Source organism: Mycteria americana, chromosome 23, assembly GCF_035582795.1.
Source record: "Mycteria americana isolate JAX WOST 10 ecotype Jacksonville Zoo and Gardens chromosome 23, USCA_MyAme_1.0, whole genome shotgun sequence".
In the NCBI taxonomy this organism is placed as follows: domain Eukaryota; kingdom Metazoa; phylum Chordata; class Aves; order Ciconiiformes; family Ciconiidae; genus Mycteria; species Mycteria americana.
This window is the reverse complement of record NC_134387.1, coordinates 1,345,663-1,359,269: the sequence shown is the minus strand read 5'-3', so window position 1 is coordinate 1,359,269 and position 13,607 is coordinate 1,345,663.

Here is a 13,607-nt window from a genome sequence, read left to right as displayed (position 1 = left end):
TAACGGAAAGTATAAAGTTAAGTGCCTCACAAATAAAATACTGAAAACGAGTGCTTAGTCTGTGAAGTCAGTCAAGACTGACTACTCACCCCTGCGATGCCAGGTGAGCTCCAGCGCAGGATCCAGCCGAGAAGTTGGAAAAGCCCTCCCTGTACCCACATCTGCAACCAAACACCCACGAGAAGTTTCCATCATACGTTGTGATATACACCGTCACAACTGAATAGCAGAACGTATGAGGGGATCACGTAACGACACGGCACACACGACACAGGCCTATATTCTCACACCTGCAAGAGATGCCTCGCTCTCATTTGGGCTTTGAGCTGGCAGCTCTCAAAGGAAGTAAAAAGCCATGACGTGACGTACCCATGCGATCTCCCTGCGTGTCAGCCCTGGGACCCAGCCGGGAAGCTGGATATCCATCGCCTCCAGCCACGTCTGTAAACAAACAGAACAGAGAAGCTCCCATGAAATATTCCAATATCCTTCTTCAGAGCTGAACGGCAGTGAATGCAGTTCAAACGCGGGATTGCTCCATGGCACTCGTCTCTCCCTTCCACTCAGGAGCATTGTGCAGACAGTTGCTGGGTGCCTGGACCATGCCCGTCTCAAAGAAACCATGCAGGGAGCTGTTGGGAGAAAGGAGTCCCTGGAGCTCACACCAGCTCTAAACTCAACCCCAACAAGCCCGCTGGCTTTGCAGCAGGCACCGGAAGCAGCGCAGGGTTGGAGAGGCTGGGAAAGAACGCCTTGCAAGGCAGAGCGCCCTGGGGCAGATCACTGAGCCTGATCCATTCCCTCTCTGCTCTTCTGCACGTCTGAGCACTGGTCAAGAAAATACTACGTTAAACTTCATATGAACAGAATATTAAAACCTAAATGCCCACTCATTCAAGTGACCTACCTGTGGGAACACCCTGAGGCTCCCGGACAAGATGCGGCTGAGAAGTTGGGGGGCCATTGCCTACCGGCACAGCTGTAACCAAGCGTGTTTCTGTTAGATGTTGTGATCTACTTCTTTCTCAGGGACCTGCAGTGGCTGGAGGGGGGTCAGGTAGTGACATGGGACCCAGACGTGGGTGGAGATTTCCAAAGCTGCAGAGGGGCCTGGGTGACCTGTTGGCTGCACCTGGCGGCTCTCAAGATACTGCTTCCAGGCCATGTGCAACGCCCCTCAAGGACCGGATGGACAAACATACAGCCCCTCAGGGATTTCTTACTGGGAGCTCTCTACTGTGCACAAAGGAAGCGCACAGGAAAGCACTGGAGGGAAAAAGCGATCATGCACACGCCTCGTGGAGAAGAGCCTGCTGGCCAGTGAGAGGCTGCACCAGCGCTGCCCTGTCTGTTCCCTGGGCTGAGGGCCGGGGCTGTGTGTGCCATGGGGACCCGGGTCAGCCAAGGAGAGCACTGCAGGGCTAGAGCAGGAATGCTCCGGTTTTCCTGAGCAGCTCTCTCCCAAGGCCAAACGTCCCCGAGGCTGAAAGCCTTGACCGAGCTGGGGAGTGGCAGAGCCACAGCCCTGGGCACAGCTGTGACCAGCCTGGAGGAGAAGCGCTCCTGTGGGCTATTGCCTGGCCCCTGTGGTGCCGCTCTGGCCCTGATGCGCAGGCCAGGGGAAGGCTGCCCCCTGCCCCGGGGCAGGGCGGCACAGGGCCGGCTCTAGGGATGGTTTGTCACCCCGTGGCGTCGCTCCTGGCCCCACCGCTCACCTGGAAAATGCCCCCGCAGCGGCCGCAGCCCCCTGTACCTCCCTGCAGGGCATCTGCCTTCTGCTGCCCGTGGAGCTGGCCACAGCTCACCCAGCCCAGCCCGGCCCTGCTGCCATCCTGGCCCTGCCCCACCATGAACCCAGCCCCACTGTCACGCTGAGGTGCAGTGGCTGCTGTGCCACGCTGCTAGGGCTGGGTGCTGGCCCTCGCCTGCCCGCCTACCTAATCCCCGCGCTTGCCAGGGAGCAGCCCCGACGTCCCACGCTCGCAGTGCCACCAGGAGGAGGATAAGGAGGCGGGCGGGAGCCACAGCCCCCCGTGCCTGCACCATGGCGCTGCTGCTGCTGCTGCTGCTGCTGCTCTGCTGCTGCTGCTGCTGCTGGCGCTGCCGCTGCTGGCACTGCTGGAGCGGTGCCTGCGGCACAGCACTGCACATCACGGCGTGGCACAGCGGGGCTCTGTGACCTCACAGCCCGGCCTCCCCACCGCAGCCACGCCTGTGGGGCACTGCCCCTCCCCCAAGCACCACCCCTGGCACACCCCACCTGTCACCTTGGGAGGGTGGGGCTCCTGGAGGGGAGGGAGACTGAGACTGCCCCATCCTGCCCCCCTAAGCGGGGCCACGTGCAGCGGAGGCCCCTCACCTCATGGCCCTCTCTGGGCGTCGCAGCCGGCTCCTGTGGCGCTGGGGCAGCTGGCACAGCCAGGAGCAGCCCTCTCCAATGCCGGTTCCGTGTTTCCTGGTGCAGGCAGGTGCCGGGGGGCTGCGCCGAAGCCCGGGTGGGGCCAGTGTGGGGAACGCTGGTCCCACACCACGGGGCTTCTCTTGGGAGCTGCCCTGGTGTGGGAGCGCCACGGCGGTGCGTTGCCCCAGGGACTGACAGGCGGGGTGTGAGGAGCTGCTGTGACACCAGCCGAGTCAGAGCACAGCAAAACTGACCAACCCAGGCTCATCCTGATGCAGTTAAGTGGAAAACACTGCTTTTTGGCTAGGAAGGGATTCTGGCCTAAACACTCCCACAACACGCAGGCTTCGCTACATCTCTTTGCAAGTCATGGGTCTGTTTGGTCAAATGGGTCACAAGGCAGAAAATGAAACTTTTTTAAAAAAAAGCCCCAGCTTTACTCAGCATGTAAGCCTTTCACCTGCGTGCACCGGGGCGGTTCCCTCTCGTGCAGAGCAAAATACTTGCGAAAGCTGCCTCCCTGCCACGTACAGCCGTTACCAATGAATTACTGAGTCTGCAAACTATTGCACTTCCTCCTTCTACACCCGCGTGGAAGGAGCAGAAGTGGATAAGGGTGGACCCCTTTTTGGAGGCAGGCACTGCGTATGGGAGTGCACAGGCGCTCAGGGCAGCCGCTGGGCAGACTGGGTGATACGGGGTGCTTGGCACGGGAGGAGGAATGCTGGGAGGAAGTGCTCGTAAAGCCCAGCAAGGCAGCCTGTGATGATAGGGAAAGCCTTTTCTGCCTGGCTCCTGTACCCTTCAGTCGCAGCTGCAGAGCACACTTGTGATGAGACTGGCTTTGTGGACTGTCCTTGGTGTCATCTGACATGCTCTGAGAAGATCCTCGTAAGACTCCACATCGGCCTCAATGGGATCTGCTGTATCCAGCCAGAAGGAGTTTAGATATTTTCCAAAGTTGTTCCTCCCCTTTGTTGACAGTCTGCAAAGCTTAACCGCCTTCTCTTTGCATTGCCATACTGTTAACCTTGACCTTGGTTTTAATTCTGCCTAATTTATTGATCACCCCAGTCCTTGGACAATATCATTTTCCAAGAAAGTAATGAAGCCAGTACTTTGGTATTTTAAAAAAGCAAGAAGCACATTTTGTGTTGTGTCTATAGTATATAAATATTGTGCAAACACATTTCAAAATGCCTTTCTTTGTCTTTGAAGTGAGAAGGATGCTTAGGGAGAGGTTTTTTTCTTTCTGGATTAAGAAATTAATTTAAGTGAAACAAGGCCTGTCTTCTCAAGTGTTGCTTCAGGAACCTACTGGTGAAAGAGACTGAAAGATTGGAGTGGATGGTGAGTCTTCCGGGGAGTCGGGGCTGTGCAAGGTGGGGTCTGCGTGTCCTACAGCATTACTTCAAGGCTGAGAGTTGCAAGCCAAATCATTGATTTTTCTCCTCGCTTTGCTGAAAAGATCCAGACGTATTTTGGGCTTGCAGTGGGGATTGGCTGACAGAGGACACAGCTACGAAATTAAAGAAAGCAAAAGTGCAGTATTTTGGACATTCCTCTGATGCCAGTGCTAGCAGAGTAAGATGCAGTAAGCATCGGTGAATGCTGCTCATGTTTGGCTGCTGTGCTCACCTGTGCTTTTGCCTGATGAGAAAGCAGCACGGAAGGCAGTATTTCAGGGAGCAAAGAGCTGGTGTTTCCATGAGTGCGCAAGCAGCTGGGTGCCCCCTTTACAGGCCGCAAGCACCCTGTGCTGGCCAGGGGACTGCACGGTTCCCTTACTGTAATGCCAGATAAAATCAGGGTGGCAGGCAGAAAGTATGGCCAAAGAGTAATGGGAAAAAACATCCACCAAATTTTCAAATGAGACTGGAGACTTGCATGCCTCAGGGCTCAGGCAGATATACCTTGACCGAGCTGATGTTTGGCAGAAGTCAACCCGTATCTCTACCAACCAGGCAGTTTTGCATGCTCCCTGTTTAACGGCAGTCATGTCTGAAATTGTAAGTCGCTCCTGAAAGCTGGAGCCAGGAAAGCTTTGTGACCTCCTCTGACTCCTACCTATCCACCACCAGCAGTTCTCCAAACCACTTGCCACGCTGAGCTATGTCAGCGAGCTGTGGCTGGTCAGAGAAGCTTGCTGGCGGTGGCTTTCTCCCAGTCCGGGTGACTGCACAAGCACTTCCAGCGTAGGTACTTCTGTCTGGTGCAGCTGAATATACAGCCTCATGAATATTGAGGCCGGAGATTTGAAAAATTCACCTTTTGTGTGCACTTGGGTGCTCATCTGAATGTACTTGGAAAGCAGACAGCAAAGGGGACCCGGCACACTCCAGGGCACCGGTAGGCATTTCCTGCAGGAATTAGAGCCGCTGGGAAATAATTTCACTTGTCCTCTCAGTGTAAGGCTGCCAGGTGACAGCATCCTGGGACGGTCACATCCCAGCACTTTGTGCAGCTGCTTCTCTGCCCAGGGACAGCACTGCTCTCCTGGCTGTCGTGGGGGCTCATTCCCCCGACACCAAATCCTCCCGTATGAGGAGCAGAGACCCAGCAGCACCTGCTTGGAAGACGCAGCTCTCGGAGCATTGTTGGCCCTGCCCAGGACTCGCTGCCTGCAAATTCACTTGAACCAGGAAAAACCTCGTGCTTCCAGAGCTCCCAGACGAAGGGGCAGTTTCAGCTCCGTGTCCGCGTGTGTCTTGTTATCGCAGAGCTGCTGTGCCCGCTGGAAAGGGGCAGCGTTTTACTGGGCCGCCTACCTGTGTCACTCGGGGAGGGCAGCTTAAGACATAGGCTTAGCTGCAGCGTTCAGCCAAAGTGGAGAGCATGCAAACAATCACAGTTGTCATTAGTCGAATTGCTTCAGAGGTAGCAAGAGTTTTCCCCAGGAACTTTTGCTCCACTGCAGCTCAGCGGAGCCAGTGCATCCCCAGGAGACGCGGGCAGAGCCGAGGAGATGCGGGACGGCCTCCCCCCTGAGCATGTCCAGCACCAGGAGGGGCTCTCGCAGAGGCTCGTGCCCTCTCTGCTGCTCAGCGTGAAAAAGCACTGGCCCTGGGGTCCCAGGGAAATTACAAGGCCTCCCCAGGGAAGCGGTGTGGTCCATTTAAGTCTCTCCTCTCCAGCAAGCGTATGAAGGGGATTTAAATGAAGGGAACTGGTGTAGAGAATGAGGAAGCAGTAAAATATCAGCATGCTGGATGAATCGGCAGTGGATAACCCTGGGCTGCCCTTGCACCAATGCTCCAACCCTGCTCCCACGTCTGTGTGCGCTTTCCGAGGTGACCGGTCCCTGCCCTCCTGCCCTGGTTGTGCTCTGTAGCTCTTGGCAGGGTTTTTGGGGAGTTTGGCCCTTGGTTTCTGCCCCTTAAAATACGTTCCCTTTCCACGAGCTTTCCAGCCTGTCACTGCCAAAGGGACAGCCCTATTCAGCACCCGTTGCCAGGCACCTCCTGCTCACAGCAGTCGTAACACAACCAGCTTTTGTGGCTGCAATACTGTTGTGAGTCCAGAGCTGTTGGCTGTCCCGCACAGTGTGTCCTGACAGCAGTCCACGTCCGCAGAGGAACTCAGGGAACATAAAACTATTGCCTTGTGTTTGCTGCAAGAGGAAAAAAAAAAACTTAGCAGCCCCAGTCTCCTCCAAGGAAGCTACCTGAGCAGTTTTGTGTGTGTTGGAACAGGTCGATGCCCGGTAGCTCCCTGAGACTTCTCCGAGGCATCACCCTGAGTGTTTTGTCCTCTGCCAGTAGGGAGCAAAAATGATAGAAATATCGAATGCTTTGGGTTGGAAGGGACCTTCAAAAATCACCTAGTCTACCCCGCCCCCCGCCACCAGCAGGGACATCTCCCACTAGATCAGGTTGTTCCAAGTCCCCTCCAAGCTGACTTTGAAGACTTTCAGTGATGGGACCATCCGCAACTTCTGCGGGCAACCCGTTCCAGTGTCTTACCACGCTCACCGTAAAACCTTTCTTCCTTACGTCCAATCTAAACCTACCCTCTTTCAGTTTAAAACCCTCGCCCCTTGTCCTGTCACCACAGACCCTGGTCAAAAGTCTCTCTGCGCCTTGCTTCTAATCCCCCTTTATAAACTGAAAGGCCACAGTAAGGTCTGCCTGGAGCCTTCTCTTCTCCAGGCTGAACACGCCCAACTCTCTCAGCCTTTCTGCACAGGAGAGCTGTTCCAGCCCTGCCATCATTTTCGTGGCCTCCTCTGGGCCCACCCGCAAAGGTCCATGTCTTTCTTGCGCTGAGGACCCCAGAGCTGGATGCAGTGCTCCAGGTGGGGTCTCAGGAGAATGGAGTAGAGGGGCAGAATCCCTTCCCTCGACCTGCTGGCCACGCTTCTTTTGATGCAGCCCAGGCTACGTTTGGCTTTCTGGGCTGCAAGCGCACAGTGCCGGCTCATGTCCAGTTTTTCATCCACCAGTGCACCCCCAGCTTACTCGCTGGCAGGGCAGCGTGTGAACAGAGTAGGCCTTGGTGCCGTGCAAGCAGTGTTCAGCACTAGCTTAAACACGGGTGTGCTACCAACACTGGTTTGGTCACAAATCCAAAGCTCGGCACCATATGGGCTGCTAGGAAGAGAATTAACTCCATCCCAGCCCAAACCAGAACAGATGGTGTCTCCGTTATGGCTTGATAGCAGCTTTGTGCCGCTCTGTGTTTTATTTACGGCTTTGCCTTACGTGGTATATTTGGTGTGCGCGCAACGGAGGGGCTGGGGCTGGTATTGCCCTCCACAGTATCCCCGTCCTGTGCACCCCAGGACAGAGCTGGCGTGGGGAGCAGAGGTGGGGGTGATGGCCTGTTAACGAGCCCCATCGGTGCCTCTGCGGCTCAGAATTTAGCAGGCTGGTCCCACCAGGAAGCTGGGTTCCCCCAAGGCTGTTGGCAGGTCCCGTGCCCAGCTCCCCGCCTGCCAACAGCGCGGGCATCCACGTCCCTGCGTGCCATGATACGAAGTTCGGCCCAGAGTTGGTGAATTCCTGGATTTGCTGCCATTATGACCCAGACAGTTGTGCTACTGATCTGTATTTATTGCTATGCCATTATTCTGACATGAATGGTTGACCCCTGAAGCTGACCCCGCCGACAGCTCCCGACCGACCCCAAACCCGTTGCACCCCCAACCCGCACCCTGGCAGGGCTGCCTCAGGCCCTTGCAGGAGGGCTGGGGCAATGGGCTTGGGGTGCGGGGGGGTGGTGGTTTCAGTTCCTCTGGGGGCTGGAGGGCACTGGGCTGGCTGAGTTGGACAGCCATGGGGACTGGGGTGGAGGCGGGCGGGCCGGACGGCTGTCCGGGCCGGTGGGGGCCGGTCCCCCCCTGGTGCTCTGTGGCAGGTGGGCCGGTTTTCCAGGCACAGGTGATGGCTGCTGGTGTCGGGTCCATCTCTCAGAGGTGGTGGGGTGGGTGGTCCGGCTGTCCAGGCGCGAGGGGCTGCTGCTGGTTTCGGGCTAGGCTCCCGAGGCTGCGGAGAGGCGCCTGTGGAGAGAGGAGGCTGCTGAGGTCCCGCTGCAGCTGCGGTGCTGGGCGGGTGCAAGGGTGCAGGGCAGCGCTGGGCGCCCCATGGGGTGCAGGCACCCGGCTGCACATGGGAGCTGTGGGCATGGAGAGCTCTGTGCAGAAAACGGGGCACCGCGAACCCCTCGGCTGGGGCTCTGCTCGCCTGCCCATGGCTCGTCTCCTCTCGGCCTTGACCATCTTGACCTGCCTGCTCTGCATGTGCCGGGAAGGAGACCTGACCCTGGCAGAGCGAGGGGACCAAAGCTGAGCATGGCACTGCAGGGCCAGGAGAGCCTCCTGTTCTCCTTTCTCAGCGTGCCTGAGAGAGACCAGCACGCAGCTCCCCTGCCCATCCCTGACCAGGCAAGGGGACAACCTCGGCTCTCTGTTGGGTGAGGTGCTCTCCATCCTCTCTTCAGAATACGTATCCAAAGAGAGACGTACCCCTGCACAGACAAAACCCCTGCCTGTGCGGAGAACACCCATGCTGGCAGTGTTTGGGTGCAGATGGGACAGACTGACTGTCTTTCTCCAAAGCAAGGCCGATAGCTGGGAAGGTTCCTCACCACGGTCTGAGCTGCTGGGACACCTTGGCCGAGGTGAACATCTGGGATTTACGGCATCACCTAACAGGGTGATTTCTGCTGGTAGGTTCACTGCTACGGAGATGTCACTATTGCACTTCTCACTTGCTATGACAATGTCATCCCTTGTTGTTTTTCTTCCTGACCTTGCTCTGCCTATGTCTGTCGCTGGGTGTGCTCTTGTTGAGGCGGGGTCACTTTTAACTACTACTTGCAACAGTAAGAACGGCTTTCAGAAAAGAGTGCCCATGAATTGAGAGGCCAATTAAAACATCTTACAGCAGAAATCTCAGTAGAGTTTGGCCAGTAACTAACTTGGCACTCCAGAATACCCTACCTCTAAATGCTTCATGGCTAATAGCAGCCATCTACTAGAGAAGTTTGGCAAACTGCCCCGCCCACCCGCCTCCCCCCCCCAACAACTCACTGTTTTCTCTTCCTCCACAGGCAGATCGCACAACAAAATACCATCCCAAGCAGCAGGGAGCCCAAGACCGCCACGGCGCCTTCTATGCAGTATTTCTGGAAATCTTTAGAATCTGTAGCATTTGTGTTTCTCTTGCTATCCACACCTGGAGGAAGAATTCTGTACGTTAGCGTGTCTTGCACGCTACCGGTAATCTCAGAGGAGGCCTGACATTGCCAGGAGATGTTCTTTCTCACTTTGTTAGCATCTCTGAACCAGCGAACACCTTGGGTCTGCAACGTTTCCTTGGTATCAGTAGAAGCAAAGGAAACTCCCAAAGCTGTTGCAAATCAATGCACTCTGGAGCCCCTCTTTCTCCTCCCAGCTTTGCTTACGCTCTGGGAAGGCTGGAATCCAGTTTTCCCAGTGTCATGGGTTTGCTCCCCCTCTTGGTGCTCCTTCACATTTGCGCACAATTTCTTTTGCGCTCGCCCACCTTCGCTTTCCAAGGCTTGCTAGTGCTGCTGCCTGGAGGCTCTCTCTGACCCTTTGGGACAAGTTGTCCCACTGAACAGAACTCACGAGGCCAGATGGAGAGCACGTGGGGGAGCGCAGCTGTTTGACCAATTGCCCCTTTGAGCGAGACAGACAAAACCCCTCCCTGCGTCAGGGAGTGCCACCCCCAGCTCTCCCTCCCCAGCTGTGGACCCATACCCCAAGGGGACGGAGTCAGGCCCTGTCGGGAGACACCTGAACCTCGCTCTCCCTCTTTGCCTTTTCTCCAGCATGGGCACTGCTTGCATGCCCCCTGTTTTCAGGACTTGTCTCCCACTTACGGATCCCTCCTTCAAGACTGCTCAGTACCTGGATTCCTTTGAAAGACTTCATCTGTGCCGGCGTGGCGGGCTTCCCCGGCGTTGGACAGCGCTGCCAAGAATCCGAGAAGGGTAAAGCCTCAGCATGGCTCAGGCACAGAGGATGCAGAAGGAAGGACGGTGCAGGTTCCTCTAAGCCATGCCCGCTCTGTCTGTCAGTGCATCCCTTTGGACCTCAGTTCACAGGAGGGATCCCCCTCTGTTGTGCCTAGGGGGACTCATGGCAAGCTCTGGGATGCAGGTGTTGCGGGAGGTACATTCGATTAAGAGTCCTATTTCCCACCACCTGCTGAGCGTGGTTCAGATGGCCTCGTTCCCAAAACGGCCAAGTTCTGAAATTCCTGTGAACTGGGTGTGGTGGGTGGTGAGCATCTCACTGCATCCACAGAGGGTTACGAGTGAGTGTCTCTCTGGCACACTGATGGCAATAACCTCCACACCCCAGCGATGACAAGTCATCCTCAGAGAGCCGTTCCTGGCTTCTTTTAGAACACTTGCTCCGTACTAATAGTTTGGCTGCTGACACGACGTGCAGTAGCGGGCACCAGGGGAAGAGCCTGCAGACACGCAGTGATTTTGATTTATGACACGGGATGGCTGAAGGACAGCAATTACCTGCCACGCCTCCTGGTTGAAATGCCCCCGTTTTTTCATCAGAGACTGGCACTGCCTGACTGCCTCCTTCCTGAAGCGCCTCCTTCTCCACAGTCTCACCGTCCATCTCTTTAGAAAGAAAGCGGGCCAGTTTAATTAGAAGTAACCGTTCCTCATCAGGAACACGATATCTTCAGGGAGGCAGTACTTCTCAAGATACATTAATAATGCTTAGAAACAAAGCCTGGGCGTTTGGGGGTGCACCTGGTCACTAGTCCAAACAACGTGTCATTCACGGAGCAAAATTTCAGCGCTAGACCCCTCCCAGTTTACCGGTAGACAGCAAACCCTGACCCGCTGAGAGACTAGGAGATTGCATGTGATCTTCTTGTTTGCATTCCACTTGGCGCATTTTTGGCAAACTACAAGATGCTGGTAAATTACTTCCTTCAGAGAGGACAGGAAGATGCTGTAGCCAGTTCAGCTGGGGAAGGAGCCCTTGTGAGAAGCACTTCCCATCATGCCAAGTCCATCACGGTAAGGGTGACAGACACACACAGTGGACTGAACCGCAAGCTCCTGCAACCATGTTCTGGGCACTTTCACAAGTGGCAGTGAAGAGCCCACAGTCCCCCAAAACAAGAGGAAAACCACAACCAAGTTGTCTAAAACACAGCTAGAAACAGAGAGCTAACCCACTCGAGACTGAATTCACAGCCCTTCAATTTAGCTGCCTTCAAGTTAGGGGTCCAGCCTCAAGCTGGGTGTCCAGCTTTCACCCGTCCCTGACTCCGAGGTGTCACCGAGAGTCCTTAGACATCAAGGAGAACAATGGGGCTGGACCAGGCTGTGAAGCTGGGGCTGCTCCGATCCTGGCCAGGTGACGCCTGCAGCCGCGACAAAGCCTGCGGATCTCGGCGACCACAAGCTGCCTGCGCATCCTCTCCACCGCCCAAGGGCACTCTCCCCTCTAGCAACATGGCAGGCTGCTGGCCTCCTCAGGGCTTATCAGGAAGCAGCTCGTCGGCAAGTCCCTCATGCACTCAAGGTGTCAGCACTGCCAGTTCCTGCCAGCTGGGCAGCCAACGTCTGCCCAGAACAGCTCTGCCCCGTAACGCTATAACTGGGGCAGCAGCTGTCCCTGGGACTCGGCTTGAGGCACAACCGGCAGCAGAGCCTCTGGACCATCTCTGCAGCTTGCCAGTGCCTGCAAGGCGTGAAACTGAGTGTCACCGCAGTGAGGGGCTGATCGATCCCTTCCTGCTGTGTAGGCTACGGCTTGCCCATACACGCATCTAAAACCTCAGCTTCCCAAGTCTTCTGGTTAAGAGTGATATATATACCCACCACGTGCTGCTTTGTCCAATTCCTTCAGCATTTCCTTTAGGACTTCTGATGACCGCTGGGAGGGTTTGCCTATTTCAGCTTTATACTTTGCTCTCTGAGGACCTTAACGGAAAGTATAAAGTTAAGTGCCTCACAAATAAAATACTGAAAACGAGTGCTTAGTCTGTGAAGTCAGTCAAGACTGACTACTCACCCCTGCGATGCCAGGTGAGCTCCAGCGCAGGATCCAGCCGAGAAGTTGGAAAAGCCCTCCCTGTACCCACATCTGCAACCAAACACCCACGAGAAGTTTCCATCATACGTTGTGATATACACCGTCACAACTGAATAGCAGAACGTATGAGGGGATCACGTAACGACACGGCACACACGACACAGGCCTATATTCTCACACCTGCAAGAGATGCCTCGCTCTCATTTGGGCTTTGAGCTGGCAGCTCTCAAAGGAAGTAAAAAGCCATGACGTGACGTACCCATGCGATCTCCCTGCGTGTCAGCCCTGGGACCCAGCCGGGAAGCTGGATATCCATCGCCTCCAGCCACGTCTGTAAACAAACAGAACAGAGAAGCTCCCATGAAATATTCCAATATCCTTCTTCAGAGCTGAACGGCAGTGAATGCAGTTCAAACGCGGGATTGCTCCATGGCACTCGTCTCTCCCTTCCACTCAGGAGCATTGTGCAGACAGTTGCTGGGTGCCTGGACCATGCCCGTCTCAAAGAAACCATGCAGGGAGCTGTTGGGAGAAAGGAGTCCCTGGAGCTCACACCAGCTCTAAACTCAACCCCAACAAGCCCGCTGGCTTTGCAGCAGGCACCGGAAGCAGCGCAGGGTTGGAGAGGCTGGGAAAGAACGCCTTGCAAGGCAGAGCGCCCTGGGGCAGATCACTGAGCCTGATCCATTCCCTCTCTGCTCTTCTGCACGTCTGAGCACTGGTCAAGAAAATACTACGTTAAACTTCATATGAACAGAATATTAAAACCTAAATGCCCACTCATTCAAGTGACCTACCTGTGGGAACACCCTGAGGCTCCCGGACAAGATGCGGCTGAGAAGTTGGGGGGCCATTGCCTACCGGCACAGCTGTAACCAAGCGCGTTTCCGTTAGATGTTGTGATCTACTTCTTTCTCAGGGACCTGCAGTGGCTGGAGGGGGGTCAGGTAGTGACATGGGACCCAGACGTGGGTGGAGATTTCCAAAGCTGCAGAGGGGCCTGGGTGACCTGTTGGCTGCACCTGGCGGCTCTCAAGATACTGTTTCCAGGCCATGTGCAACGCCCCTCAAGGACCGGATGGACAAACATACAGCCCCTCAGGGATTTCTTACTGGGAGCTCTCTACTGTGCACAAAGGAAGCGCACAGGAAAGCACTGGAGGGAAAAAGCGATCATGCACACGCCTCGTGGAGAAGAGCCTGCTGGCCAGTGAGAGGCTGCACCAGCGCTGCCCTGTCTGTTCCCTGGGCTGAGGGCCGGGGCTGTGTGTGCCATGGGGACCCGGGTCAGCCAAGGAGAGCACTGCAGGGCTAGAGCAGGAATGCTCCGGTTTTCCTGAGCAGCTCTCTCCCAAGGCCAAACGTCCCCGAGGCTGAAAGCCTTGACCGAGCTGGGGAGTGGCAGAGCCACAGCCCTGGGCACAGCTGTGACCAGCCTGGAGGAGAAGCGCTCCTGTGGGCTATTGCCTGGCCCCTGTGGTGCCACTCTGGCCCTGATGCGCAGGCCAGGGGAAGGCTGCCCCCTGCCCCGGGGCAGGGCGGCACAGGGCCGGCTCTAGGGATGGTTTGTCACCCCGTGGCGTCGCTCCTGGCCCCACCGCTCACCTGGAAAATGCCCCCGCAGCGGCCGCAGCCCCCTGTACCTCCCCGCAGGGCATCTGCCTTCTG